This window comes from Vicugna pacos, chromosome 10, assembly GCF_048564905.1.
Source record: "Vicugna pacos chromosome 10, VicPac4, whole genome shotgun sequence".
Lineage (NCBI taxonomy): Eukaryota > Metazoa > Chordata > Mammalia > Artiodactyla > Camelidae > Vicugna > Vicugna pacos.
In genome coordinates, this window is record NC_132996.1 from 53,542,177 (window position 1) to 53,556,960 (window position 14,784).

General features: G+C 37.8%; 1 long non-coding RNA gene across 3 annotated transcripts in view; it reads left to right on the forward strand.

The window, feature by feature from the left end:
• The window catches only part of LOC140698766 (uncharacterized), a 472,809-nt gene that overhangs the window by 406,766 nt on the left and 51,259 nt on the right, over positions 1-14,784 (forward strand). The window lies entirely within an intron of this gene.

Here is a 14,784-nt window from a genome sequence, read left to right on the forward strand (position 1 = left end):
TGAAGAAATTGAGATACAGAGAAGTTGAGAAACTCACTTTAAATTAATGAATTGCCTAAGCCCATGGACAAGTTAAATAGTGAATTCTTTAGCAGCAAGGTGTGTGTCTTATTATGTTGTGTATATACCGTGCTTAACTTAGAATATGCCTGAATGCTTTCATGAATAATGTATTATGAAGGGTCAATTAGTGAAATACAGTTCCATTCCAATACAATATATTGACCGAATTTTATATTTAATAAATGTTTCAGATGATGATTTTCTCATGATACTGGTATGACTATTCAGAATTTTTACCTGAAGTTTATAACGTGATGCGTATTTGAAATAACTTTTGGTAAATCAAGCAGATACTAAGCCACTTTTAAAATTGCAGAGTTGAAAATTGCATAATCTTTATTATGAATCACTAAGCCCTACCTCATTAAAACTACTAAAGTATAGTAATGATAATGAGAGTCGTGTCCTGCATTTCTATGCTGTTTTGTACTCTGCATGGTTCAAAAGAGCAGAAAGCTTACAGTAAGATGAATGACATAACATAGTGGTAATCTTATACAGGAAGCAATGTACAATTAGCTCACAACTGTGTAACGTGGTGCTAAATGGGGCATAACTGAATACACTGTGCAAGTATTTAAAGTTAGAGGAAAATTCATTACATGGAAATTGGGGGCATTAAAAACTAATATTTCTATTTAAAGTTTCCTCTTCTTTTTCTACCCCCAGGCAACTAGTAATCAGCCAAGTAGAGGTATTAGAAAGAAACCAAAAGGGGTGGGGCAGGTTCGTGCACAAGGCTTAATCATACACAGAAATACATTGAAACTTTTTTTGAAATTTCTTTGGTGTGTTATTTTCTTGGTGCTTTCAAAATAAAACAAGTGACAGATATTGTGGGGGTTGTGGAGAAGGAATTTAATGTTAGAAAAGAAGTAAAAAATACGCAGTGAATAATCAATCTGCCAAACACAAGCGTTGGAACTCAAGAGTTGTACCATAGTGTATGAGGTTTTTCTAGAGTTATTTGTCCATTTTCCATACGTCAAATCTGTGACTTTAATGCCTAAACTGATAAGGTAGTAATTAGATCTAAAAAAATAGTGAAATTTAAGAATAATAAATTGAAATAAAATGATCCCTTTAAATAATCCATGCTAATTTCTCCATGCTGTAATGGATATTTATTTTTGTCTCCACAGTATTCATCCCTCTCTGTTTATCTCACCAAGAGGACAGGGTTTTCCTTTTGGATGCCTCCCTTTCTTCATCAATCCACTTGTTTAGATGGTATTAACCTCACTTCAGTTCCAGCTGACAGTGATTAGCCTACATCATTTGATGTACTCCAGCCTTTTAACCTAACCAGTTGTTACATAGCAGTCACAGCTGGGTTGTGAGGTGTTTGTTGAGTCCTCCGAGAAAGAGGAGCTTCCTCTCTTCCCGTAGATGCTGTGGGGTGTGGATTTGAGGTTGAGAACTGCTACAGTCATTTTCTACCACGAAGCTGAAGGGTGGACAGCTGTGCTGACACTGGTTTGGTTGGAGGGGAAGGTTTGTAGAGCTTGAGGATGAAGCCAATGCTCTTAGAAGGCAGAGGAGAGAATCAGAGAGCAACCAGGCTCACAGCTGATGTAATTAGAGCACCTAGAGTTTATGAGCCAATGAATTCTCTTTATTTTTCCAGCAAATTTGAGTTGAGACTTTTACTTGCAACATAGAATCCTTCGTGATAGTTATGGGCAATCTGAGGAAGTATCATTTACAGTGAACAGAAAACCAGGTAATAGGGAGAGCCAACCTCAGCAGAGGTTATGTACTAGGTGAAAATCATCTTGATATTTTAAATTCTAGAGGGGAGGGTATAGCTCAGTGGTAGAGCACATGCTTAGCATGCACAAGGTCCTGGGTTCAAGCCCCAGTACCTCCATTTTTAAAAAATGAATAAATAAAGCTAATCACCTCCCCTTCCCTCCCCCCAGAAAAACCCAAAATAACAAAAAAAAATGATTGTTAACTCACAGGTATATAATTTGAAGTAGCATGGTGTGTAAATGCCTGTGTGTTACAGAAGGAAATGCTAGTCTGCTCTGGTATTGAATGAAATGACATAATGCCGTAAGTTTGCAAGACGTTCTTCCATTTGAGTATAGACATTTTGTGAGTAATCATGAGTCTGTATTAAAAACCTGATGTGTCGCTTCAAAATAGATGGGATATGAATAATAGAATTTCTGGCTAATGGTTTTTTAGTGCTTAAGAAAGTTTGGCTGCAAGGAAAAGAAATCAAACTCAAAATAGATTTGCTATATAACAAATTAGGTGAATCCAAATTGAATTTATTCATAGACTTGGTTATATGATTAGGGAGCCAGATACTTTTCATTTTTATTTTCTGCCAACTTTAGAATGTTGGTTTGTTTTCTTAGGTTAGCTTTTCTCATGGCCCTGAGAGGGCTGGTTGCAATTCCAAGTATCTTGTGCAGATGGTTTCATCCAGAGATAGGAGTAGACGTCTCTCTTTATGTATCTCTATTTAAAAGTAAAGGAAACTATAGCTTCTCAGCAGAATCACATTCATTGTTCAAAATGGTGTCACATACCATATTTCTAAGCCAATCACTGGCAAGGGGCAATAAATCATCTTGACTAGCATAGACACATGGACATTTACTCCGCACGCTAGGGAGACGCTTCTTCTCTCAGTGGCCATAAGGAAAGGAACTGCTCTTTTAAGACCCGGTTCTGCCTGCAGGGAACAAGGGGAGGTAGAAATAATAGATTTGTTTTTTATCAGAGGGTTGTGGCCTGCTTGGTAAAGATCATCTGAATCTAATTTCTCTGATTCTGCGGCAATAGCCTCAGTTCAATTTTCTTTGATAAATGCCTATCACTTTCTGCTGAAATTGAAAAGAAGCATGCTTCTCGTGACAGTTTTGTTACACACTTGTCCCAGAAAACACAGGAGAGCAATCTTTCCAGAGCATGTATTGTTTTAATCGAATCACACTCAAACTATCCCTTTTGCCTGGCTTGGCAGCAATAAGGCGAGAGGTTCAGGCATATTAATTACCATAAATCAATTAATTAGTAAATTTCACTTTGCAACTGACCTAACCAATTCTCTCATCTTCCCCCTCTCTCTCTGATAAATTGTATAGTTATTTGAATATATTCACTTAATTAACCTTTTTGTTGTTTTTTTTTTTTTTCTGAATTACTGTACCTCCTTTGCTTGACAGGACTCATGATGAGATATATTTTAGAAAGTTGTCAGAATTGCTTTGGAAAGACCATGCTAACACGTGGAAAACACTGAACACGAAGATATCTAAATAAAACATGATACAATTCTACTGTACATACTGATATTTCTTGTCCTTGGTAGGAAGACCGGCAACATTCCCCAAAGTAATTTTCAAATGATGGGATTACAAACCCTATTAAATATATACTTGTCCTTGGCATTCTAATGGCTATCATATATTACAGTAGAGATATTTCTCAAATAAATGTAGTGAAGATCAGATCTATATCAATATGTATGCACTTCAGACGAGATTGACCTGACATTCTGGCTGCACATTTTGCTGAGGTACCTGAAATAATCATATCTGCTTGTTTATACAAGGTTTAAATTTGATTAGAAAGTGCCCAGCGTTCCTCTTTCAAACGTGCTGGGTTACATGCCAGGTTCTTTCGGAGTACTGTACAAACGGCAGTGAGCTGGCCTTAGTTAATTCACCTAGTTAGACCCCTGTTGAATCTGGACAGTCAAGGGACGTTGCTATTGACTGAATGTTTTTGTCCTCCAAAACTTACATGTCAGCCCAATTCCCAATGACTGGAAAATGGGTGTTTGCAGGTGAGACCAATAGGAGGTGATTAGGTCATGTGGGTGGAGACTTTGTAGGCGGGATTAGTGTCCTTATAAAGAGACACAGCCTGGTTTCTAGCTCTTTCTGCGGTGCGAGGAAGCGGTGAGAAGACAGCGAGCCGTCTTTGAACCAGGAAGCGGGATCTCACCAGGCACCTTGATCTTGGAGCTGCCGAGCATCCGGAACTGTGAGAACTAAATGTTTGTTGTTTAAGGTGGCCAGTCCGTGGTACTTTTGTGATGCCGGCTCAAACAGACTAAATCCTTTAACCTGAGCGGCTCATCTGTTCACAGGAACTAGGGGCTACCTGTTGCTGGTAGAAATTGGCCAAGGGAAAAATACCCGCATTTGAAAGGCTTTACTGCTTTATTTTATGTCTCCTTCCTTTTTTTCAGCAACCCTGGAGGCCCATATTTACCCCTTTGAGAACCCCACTGTCTACAGCAGTTCTTCCCAAATTTTAATGTGTGTATGAAGCACTTGGGGAGACAGTGTTAAAACAACCATTTTAATTCAGCAGGTCTGGGTGTGTCCTGACCTGAGAGCTTGCATTTCTAATAAGCTCCCAGGTGATGCTGATCATGCTGTTTGATGAGCCACACTTTGGCAAGATCTGGCATGTCCTTACCCCTCCTTTTTCATATTGAAAAAAAGAAGAAACCTTATGAAATATCCGTATCCCGTTCCTCAGAGCCTTGCAAAGTGACTGTTATGAATGCATTAGAGGTGGGGCTGTGCTTTTCTTCAATTCATGCTTTGAGTCCTTGAAAATTGCTTTATTTACATTCAGCAGTGGTTTATGATGCAGGTAAATTTTTTATTTTTGCCCTAGTAAAGGTCTGTTGCTTAAGGTTTGTTAATGTTTGCTATTTTCTCTTGTCCCCAAAGAAGAATCAACTGAACAGCACAGTAAGAAAAAAGGATATTCTAAATGGGTGTAGACACTTACTGTGCTATATAGTAACTTTCAAATCTATCTCCACATTGTAATGCTCCAGAGAACTAAAAAAATAGAGCTTCTAGGTAAAATACAGGATGCCCAGTTTACTTTGAATTTCAGATAAACAATAATGTGTTTCAGATAAACAATGAAGTATTTCAGTATCAGGGTGTCCTCTGCAGTATTTGGAACATACTGTATAATGTTGGTAACAGTTGAAATGAATGGATTGTATTAACCGGCTAAAAATTTTTAGTGAATTCGTTCTAAACAATCTGTAGCCAAAGCTAGAATCTGGGCTATTTTACACATGTTGTCACTTGACTGTCATGTGTGAATCCTACACTTTTAAGGAGCACGTTTCCACCTTCTCAGGGCAAGTGGGTTTGACAGTAATTTCTTCTACCTCTCCTCTAGCTCTTTGCAACTTAATTGATTTGCAGCTGAAACCAATTGTCAGTTGAGGCAGTGAAAAAATAGAAAATCCTACAAAGATTTGTTATGTCTAAATGTCGTAGCCTGAGCTGTGGCCCACGTTTCCCAAATGCAGAGAATTCAGGTATTTGGGGGAACTCCTAAGCTCCTTAAAATAGTGTTTTGAAAAATCTTAAAAAATCATCTACTTGCCCCTGAATTCTTTCCTCCAGAAGCATCTATAGATATCGAGAATTTGTGGGATTGCCATGTTGGGAAGATACATCAATTTAGGTCATGTGGTTGGAGCCCTGAGAACTGACAATAGACAGATGAGCAAGCTTTTGTCCTGTTCCTCCCGTGGGAGCCCTCATTAGTGAGTAATTCAGAATAGACAGAAGTAAGAGTTTATGTATCAGCTTAACAAAAGGGGTGGTGGTAATGAGGACTTGACAGGGAAAGTATGGAAGGCCTTTTCATCCTGATGCGAATGAGCAGCCTCCTTCCTGGCTGGAAGCTTTCCTGGAGTGGAGGGGGTTTCAGGCAGTTAATTCTATACTTCTAGTCAGTTTTCCAAATGGGAAACTCTGGGGTCGGGGGCAGGAGTGGGTGGTGGTAATGGCAGCTGTAGTTTCAGGGTTCTCTGCTTCAGTCTGATGAAGTTCAGGTGAACTTTCTGCTGATCCCTTAAGTGGCCTAACATTATGAGCAAGTTCTAGAGGCAGACTCTCTTAGGGTGACTATATTTCAGGTAACAGGTCTTCATAAAAAAGAATTCCAGAAGCTGGATATCATGTAGTGTCAAAAACACTATATGGGAGGTAACTTTAGGGAAGAAGTAAGGCACATAGAAAAGGGTGGCAGAAAATGACATTTTCTCCTTTAACTTTCAGGGTAGATTCATGAAGGTTTAAGGATGTGTAGCAGGTGTGAGGGACTAGATAATCAACCTCTTTTGAATGAAAACCAGATGGTACTAAATGGACCCTTGCAGCTGTACCCTATTTCATTTCTATCACCAACCATCCATGGCTTTCAGCAGGTAGAATTTATGAAATTAAGTAGATCTAACACAGAATTATGGCAACTATAATTTAAGTTTGTATGAAGATTCCTACTAATTACAAGAGTCCTTGGGTATTAAGGAAGGTCTGAGGCAAAAAGGAGTAAGAAGAAACATTTGGATATAAAATTTAACTTGAAAGAAATGTTTCTTTTAAAATGTGGTTTATTCATCCCTTTATTGCCTTGCACTAAACTCATAGGAGGAGCTTGGGCAGTAATTACAAAACAATACATATTCTACCCAGACATCTGTATTAAAAAAAAAAAGGTTTTGTTTACAATATAAGCTAGTATTTTCACATAAATGCTCTCTTCCCCAGCAGCATACACAATAATGTTTAGCATATTTGTAGAAGTACACAGACAATAAAGGGCGGAGATACACAGGTAAGGATGACCTGGGGGAACCGTAGAAGTTGACTTTAAGCTTATCATCCACCTTGGAAGGAGTACAGGGAAAGGGACTCTGCCTTTCTCCACTCCTACTATGTGACTGCAGTATCCTAGGCTGTTTTGATCTTCACTTTGCAAAAGTCAAATTTAAGTGGGACAAATAGACTAGATGGGAAATACTTTGTTAAAAAAAAATTACGAGAAGGTTAAAATTTGAATTGTAAATCATTGGAAACCTGTCCGATTACTGACAGTATTTTGGATCATGTATTATGATGTTTTCTCTTGACAGTAGAGTGTGTTCTAGTCCTAAGGGCTACTTACATACATGTATTATTTGCTTTGGGTTTGGTCTTATAGTAATATAATCCTGCAAGTGGGATTTTTACCCGGGTAATTTGTTCTCATTAAACTCCACACCCCAAATTTTATCAGATTTTCTTAGTATTTTATTGAGCCAAGGTTTTTTTTTTCCCTAGATTTACACTACTTTTCGGGTATGATGCCTCTTTAGAGTTAGATTTTGTTTAACTCTGTCATTTACATTGAATTTACAGCTATTTACATAGCTTTATAGGGTATTAAGTGTTACGGTAAGTCACAGGGATCTAATGTACAACACGGGGAACTAGTCATACTATTGTTATAACTTTGGCGACAGACGGTAATTAGACTTAGTATAATGATCATCTTGTAGTGTATAAAAATACCAAATCACTGTTTATAGCTGACACCAATATACAGTTGACCTTGGGCAACATGGTTTTGAGCTGTACAAGTCCACTTATAAAGTTTTTTCAATAAATGTATGGCCTGTATTTATGGATTTCTTCATCCTGAGATTCAGCCAGCCAAGGATGGAAATTTCCTTGAGCATCTGAGAATTTGGGGATACAGGGGACTCTTGAAACCAGTCCCTAGCAGATACTGAGGGAAGACTATAATATTGTAAATCAGTTGCAGTGCAATAAAAATACAGGAGGATGTGTGTAGGCTATATGCATATACTGTGCCATTTATATACGGGACTTGAGCATCTACAGTTTGGTATCTGCAGCAGGTGGGGTGAGGGGGCTGGAATCAATCCCTTGTGGATACTGAGGGATGATGGTATAGCCTAATGCTACGATTCAGGGAGTGTTTTTAAACTAAGGCCCGTTTTAGAGATTCTGACTTAATTGGCTTGGGGTACCAATTAGCCTGAGAATCAGGCAGGACCGTTAGAGCTCCTCAGGTGACACTGATGGTGTGGCCAAAGTTAAGAATCAAATAGATGGTTAAGAACACAGCCTCTAGGCAGTCCCCTTAACTGTTCTGTCCCCAATTTTCTCTTCTGTAAAATGGGGAAAAGAATACAGCCCGTCTCATAGGCTAGGAGAGGATTAAGTGAGCTAATATGTATGTAAAGCGCTTAGATCTACGTGGAGCACTTAAGTGCTAGGTAAATATTGATGGTATTGTTTGGTAGATAACAAATCAGTTGTTATAATAGCTAATACTTACTAAACATACGTGCTGTGCATCATTCTAAGTGTTTTAATTATTGTTTCATTTAACCTTTCCCACCATATGAGGGAGCTTATTCCCTTTATACAAATGAGGAAATTAGGACACAGGAAAAAATTTTTGAACGCAGAAATTCCTTTATTGAAAACATTGGGCTAGCACTGCGCTGCATTTACTCAATAGCCATAAATGAAGAGCCACACACTTCTGATTGGATACTAGTGTTTTAAACAGAGAACACAGCATCTGGGTATGCTCTCAGAAGTATGAAATATGGACTAAACTAAGTAGGAGTGAACTGTATGCAAAATGACCGTTTTTGTTTAATAGCAAAGGTATAAATGGTAAACATCACGAGACATTCCTGATATCTCAGACCAACAGATTATTTAACAAGCAGATTAAGGTTGGGCTGCCAATAAGTTAATGAAGAGTTCTCAGTAGGAGAACTTAGATGAAAGTACACCCAGGCTACAGATTTAAGATTTTATAGCATTCATTTAAACGTGCATGGAATGTAAGTGGAGTAAAGTAACTGTTGATCTGACAGGAGGCCACTTGGCAACCTGTTTGTTCTCTTTTATAAGAGTCTAAAATTAGAGTAAGCTAGAGGAAATATTTGCCAGCTTAAGGCTGACATCCTAAGAATTGGTGGAAATTCATGAGCTCTCAGTAATTTTCCCAAGGCCTGAAATTCCCAAGGATTTCTCAAAGGTTAAATCTCAGGTAGTCTGATTTCACAGTAAAAGCCATAAATCAAATTACAAAATAAAATGTATTCTGGTAAGTACTAGACAGTTCAGTATTTCAAATGCAACAACATAAATGATTTACTACCAAAACAGCTCCTGATTGTGCAGATAATTACCGAATCTGTGTATAAACACTTCATTTCCCTTATAGTTCTTGCCATGAAATAAGAATTTTCAGGATACTATTGGCTTTTGACAAACATTTTATTTCCAGACAATTGACTATATGTACTCATCATATTTCCAACGCTTTCTTTTCCTTCTGTTACATTATTAGAGGTAACTGCATGAAAATAAAATTTCATATAAACTGCATATTTTTGTTACCTTTCTGTTTTGGGGACATAATGATTTCTACGGCTGTGAGTTTCCAAACAGGAAGATTTTTCTTCAAGTTGATAACAATACAAAAAACATCTGCAGTGAAGTTTCTCTGCAAATGTTCATCCTAATATTTAAAGAGGATAGTTGTGTGGAGTTGTTACCAAACTGGTCCTGCAGACCCCTACTTTTATCCCGGCCCAGGCTCCCTGCCTTGGTGGGAAAAAATTCTTTTGCTATTTGAATTTGCACAGCCAATAGCAAACCTGATGCTGAGATTGAAGTGGCACAAGCTTCATTCAGTGACAGGGCGTGGAGAATCAGGAATTTAGTTTGCAAGTCAGCTTCTTGCCCTGGGGACTATTAGGGCAACATTGTAAGGGCAATGGTGATCATGCACTGCAGGGCAACCTTTGTTCTGCATCTGGAGCTGAACCAGCTCGCACCAGTTTCCCTTGGGTAGACTGATTCCTGAGCTGTGAACACAGCTGGAGGACATGGTTAGTTGTGGTCTTCTGCAGACTGGCCTGGAGGGAGGGTCAGGGGTGAGGTTCTGGGGCAACAGCCTTGGTTACACAGTGGAGGAGATGTTTGTCAAATTTTGTAGCTAATGTGCTATTACAACTTCTATAGGATTGTTTAACAGGGTCTAAATCATTCAAATTTTCCTGTGTTTGTCATAGGTAGGGTCCTGTCATTCCCGTCACTTCACAGTGAGTTTAGAGTAAGTGCTTCCTCAAACTGTTCCATGACCTTCGGGCTTGTTGGCTGTGTTTGTGTCTCTGGCCAGCAGTCTCCTTTCTGTAGCTGGAATGATTCATAGACAGTTTCACTTTTCTTCGGCCTTTCGTAGTCATTTCCCAAGTCCTTATTTCAACAAATTTAAAGGATGTTTAAAGCCTAATGGTGCTCTTTGGGTTAGAGTTGGTCCTTGAATGTTGTAAGCGTGACTTCTGTACACTTAGCACATTCATATTCTTTATTGAAACTTCTGGTTCTTATTTGACATATAGTGGCTCGTGCAAGGTGGCACCAACTGTGGAATCGATTGTTCAGTTTCAGCTGTGTTGGTGAAACTTTGTGTTTATTGCATCGTGTCTTTGTCTTATTAAAATGTGAGGGAAATGGAAAAAAATCAAATAGCCAATATTAATGGTAGAATGATAGAAATAAAGAAAAAAAACCTTTTGGCATGATTGCGGTAGGTTTTAGCCTCCGTCTGACTCAGTTATGAAAATTAAAATTAAAGAAGTCATTTGAAATGCTGGATATGTGTCATGAAACTATATCATGAACAAAAAATAGGCAGGATTGCGCGCTGCTCTTTCTTCCCCATGACAGCCCTTCCTATTGCCTCTACTCATGCGGTTTCTTCGGACATTTGCACTTATGGTATGTGCGTATTTTCAGGAAGGAACAGCACATAGAGTGGAGTTGAGCTCTTAATAAATGTTTATTGAATTTAGTTGACTGTTGCCCAATAAGCTGTCTGTAAGAAAAAGGCTTAGAATTTATCATGCAGAACAAGTTGATGGGTATTTATCAATCAACTGTATGTCCAAAGCCATGATCTTCAGGCCCCAAAGTGTGAATGGAGCCGTTAAGAGTAGCCAAGTAGTTTACTATTGGACAGTCTGGACCAGGGATCTCTTTCTCAAAGCTGTCATTTCAATACTCTTTGCTCCATTGCACACTGCTTTCAGTCGTTTGTTCTAGTGAGAACGTTACAACACACACAAACATTTCCCGTGGTGGAACAAAAGCTGTCCTTTTCTGTCAATCTTTCTACAGTACTTGGGGGAAAAAAAACTAGAAATATTTCCACCAAACTACAAATAGGTAAGTCACTAAAGCTTTGCTTTTTTTCCCCATGTAGGTTTTCCCATCAAAAGGATTTATTCCTTTAAGTTTTCTATATGAATAAGAAAATATTAACTGGTTGGGGTCTCTGATCTTTTAAGTACATCTTTCAATTTTAGGTAGCATCGGTGTATTCTCTACTTTGAAGGAAGAGTGATTAGCATTTTTATACTTTCTCCTCCTTTTCCACCTCACATCATCCAGTGTTTGTTAGTTATAATATTTAAACTGTTAGAGTTTGTAAAATTTACCATCTGTTCTGCAGCCACAATTCCCCAGATGTTCAGTCATAGCCAAACATTGACTAGATTTAATGTTCAGCACCACTCCTTTTATTATGCTTTTTCATTATTTTTATTGAACTCCTGTTTGCTGGATTCCATCTTTCTTCCCTGGAATGCATGGGTACTATATTTCTAGCGTTCCAGCATGTTTGAGATGTCTGTCTGCTGTCTTTATGTTCGAATGACAACTTGAATGGGCAGAATATTCCTGGGTGAGACTTCCTTCTCCTTTCAAAAATGTGTGTCCTTAGCAATGTTGTATCATTGAATGTAGTTGTAGAGAAGCCCGAGGCCAGTCTGACTTCTCTTCTTGCTAATGATTTGCTTTCCTTGCCTGTGTACTTTGCAACTTGTGTCCTTTATTCATGAAGTTTGATAACTTACATGGTGTATTTCCCAGTGTCCCTCACTGCCAACATTTTGTTGTTGTATCACATGCCCCTTTGATGTGCTCACTAAATTCTTTAGGGAAAATTCCCTGCAAATTATACACACATAGGTCTTTGTCCCCTGTTTATATTTCTTTTTTCTAATTGCTGTAATCTGTCATTTTTCTTTGCATATGTTTACCTGAGCCTTTTATCTATCACACTGGTTACATTTTCAGACATGCCAGTCTCTAAATTTTTTTCTTATTTTTTCTGTGGTGGGGTTACTTTGAACATCTCCTTAGCTTTGCAGTCTCACTTTCTGTGTAAATCTGTTAGTCAAGTCATCTTTAATGCCTTTTTAAACTTTATATAAAAAAAGGTCTCATTCTCTTAAAGCTCGTCTAAAATTTTAAGCCTTTTCTTGAATGTACTTCCTTCCTTGGGCTGTGTTTTTCCACCAAGCTGTCTTCCACTGTATTTTGCACATTATTTCTCTTTCTCCTTTCCTTCCTTCTTCCTTCTGACTCTTCTTTCTCCCAATTCCCTTCATTTTTATCTTTTTTTCTTGAGTTTTTTGGGGTTTTTTTAATAGTTGATTTACAGTGTTTTATTGTTTTAGGTGTACAACATAGTGAATTTTATAATTTTATAGGTTATACTCCATTTAAAGTTATTATTCATTATATTCCCTGTGCTGTACATTACATCTTTGTATCTTATTTTATACCTAGTAGTTTGTACCTCTCAATCTCCTTCCCTTATCTTGCCCCTTCCTCCACTCCTTTCTCCATCAGTAACTACTAGTTTAGTCTCTGAATCTTAATCTCTGTTGTATTCATTTTTCTTTCTTTTTTTTAGATTCCACATACATGTAAAAACACTGAATATTTCATTTCTCTGTCTGACTTACCTCACTAAGCATGATACCCTCCAGGTCCATCCATGTTGTTGCATGAGGCAAAATTTCATTCTTTTTAATGACTGAGTAATATTCCACTATACCTGTACCATATCTTCTTTATCCATTCATCTGTTAATGGACACTTAGGTTGCTTCCATATCATGACTATTGTAAATAATGCTGTTATGAATGTTGGGGTGCATGTGACTTTTTGAATTAGTGTTTTCATTTTCTTCCAATATAAGCCCAGGAGTAGAATTGCTGGATCATATGGTAGTTCTATTTCCAGTTTCGTGGGGAACCTCCATACTATTTTTCAGAGTGGCTGCGCCAATTTACATTCCTACCAACAGTGTACCAGGGTTCCCTTCATCTCCTTGTCAATACTCATTTTTTCTTGTCTTTTTGATATTACCCTTTCTGACAGTTGTGAGATGATATCGCATTGTAGTAAACATGAAGTAAACATAGGCAGTACACTCTGACTTAAGTATTAGCAATTTTTTGTCTGTTTCCTCAGGCAAAGAAAAGGAACAAAAATAAACAAATTGGACCTAATTAAAGGTTTTACACCATGAAGGAAACCATCAGCAAAACTAGATGACAGCTTTCTGGGTGGGAGAAGATGTCTGTGAGTGATGTGTCTGATAAGGAGTTAAAACCCAAAATATATAGTTTACACAACTCAATACCAAGAAAACAAATAACCCAATTAAAAAGTGGGCAGATGACCTCATTTTTTCTCCTCCTTCCCTCACCAACTGCAACCAAACTCCATTTTTCATCTCTGTATCCAAGTCTAGTATGTTTGTATGATTGTCATGTATCTTCTCATCAAGCTTTACTGTGGACATCTTCAGATCTTCAATATTCCCTGATATCACTGGGGTAAATTTACCATGATTACATTTTACCTTTTTTTAGGATCAGTTTGTCTTTGGTCCATTAAATGTGCTTGCACTGGGTCTCCCTCTTTCTTTGAGAGAGACTATGTATTTCCTATTGTATTTTTCCAGAGAACCTTGACTTCAGACAGGTGTATAATATAAAGCTTAGACATTAACTAACTACATTTCTGTTCTCTAGGATACTTTGTCTTGATCTTTGTTAGTGAGTTCCTTAAGACTCTATTTTCTACTGTTTTAACTTCTGCAGTGCCTGGCATAGCATTGGGGCTCCTAAGAAAAAAGATCTATAATTTCAGAACTTGCTTTCAAAAAATTCTCCTTAGGAGAAGTATTCCCTTTGTTTTTATTCTAGAGTTTTAGTTAAAAACTGAAAGACAGAAAAAAAAAAAACACTGTAGAGTTTAAAGGAGTGGGTTTGTATAAGAGAAACCTTATTTTTGTCTCTACCTTTAAGCAAATTTTATCGATGCTGATGTTTTAGTCTTGAAAGATTATTAGGAATATGTTACATGAAAAAAAAAGAAGTAATGCTTCCCTTACAGAGGAAATAGCATGTGTGAAGTCAGTAGTGAGAGGGCCAATCATGAACACTGATGCTAAGAGAAAGACTCTCAGGCTGGCTTGGCAGCCACTTGCACCAGCGTCTCCCAGAGTGCATATTAAAAATGCAAATTTGAGGGCCCTATTTTAGACCTCCTTGATCATAGTAGCAAAGCACACTGCCTAGGATTTTGCATAAAAACAAAGGAGATTCAGATGAGAGGAGGTGTTATAGATGCTCAAGTTTGAGAACCACTGCATTAGAATTCTGAGATTGTACAGAATAATCTGGAAGGAGCCTGAGTATGAAGAGCTTAGTTTGCCACAGTAAGAAACGTTCAGCTTGTCCTGTGGGCTATGGAAACCCACGGAAGGGGTCTCCACAGATGGAGATTCTCATTAAATTTGTGTTTTTAAAAGCAGGATGTGCAGAAAAATGGGGTGGAGGCTTCTCTTATAAGACTTTTGGTACTTTGATGTTTTGTTTGCTTCTATTTTCTGTGTTTTAAAAATATGTATCATATTAAAATAGGCAGTTTATGATAAAACATATGTTTTAAAAACCTTGTCAAATATCCCAGTTTCAAATGGCATAACAGACATGGGACAAGAAATAAGTGGGCTTGAACAGGCTAGGAGTGGAGAGCA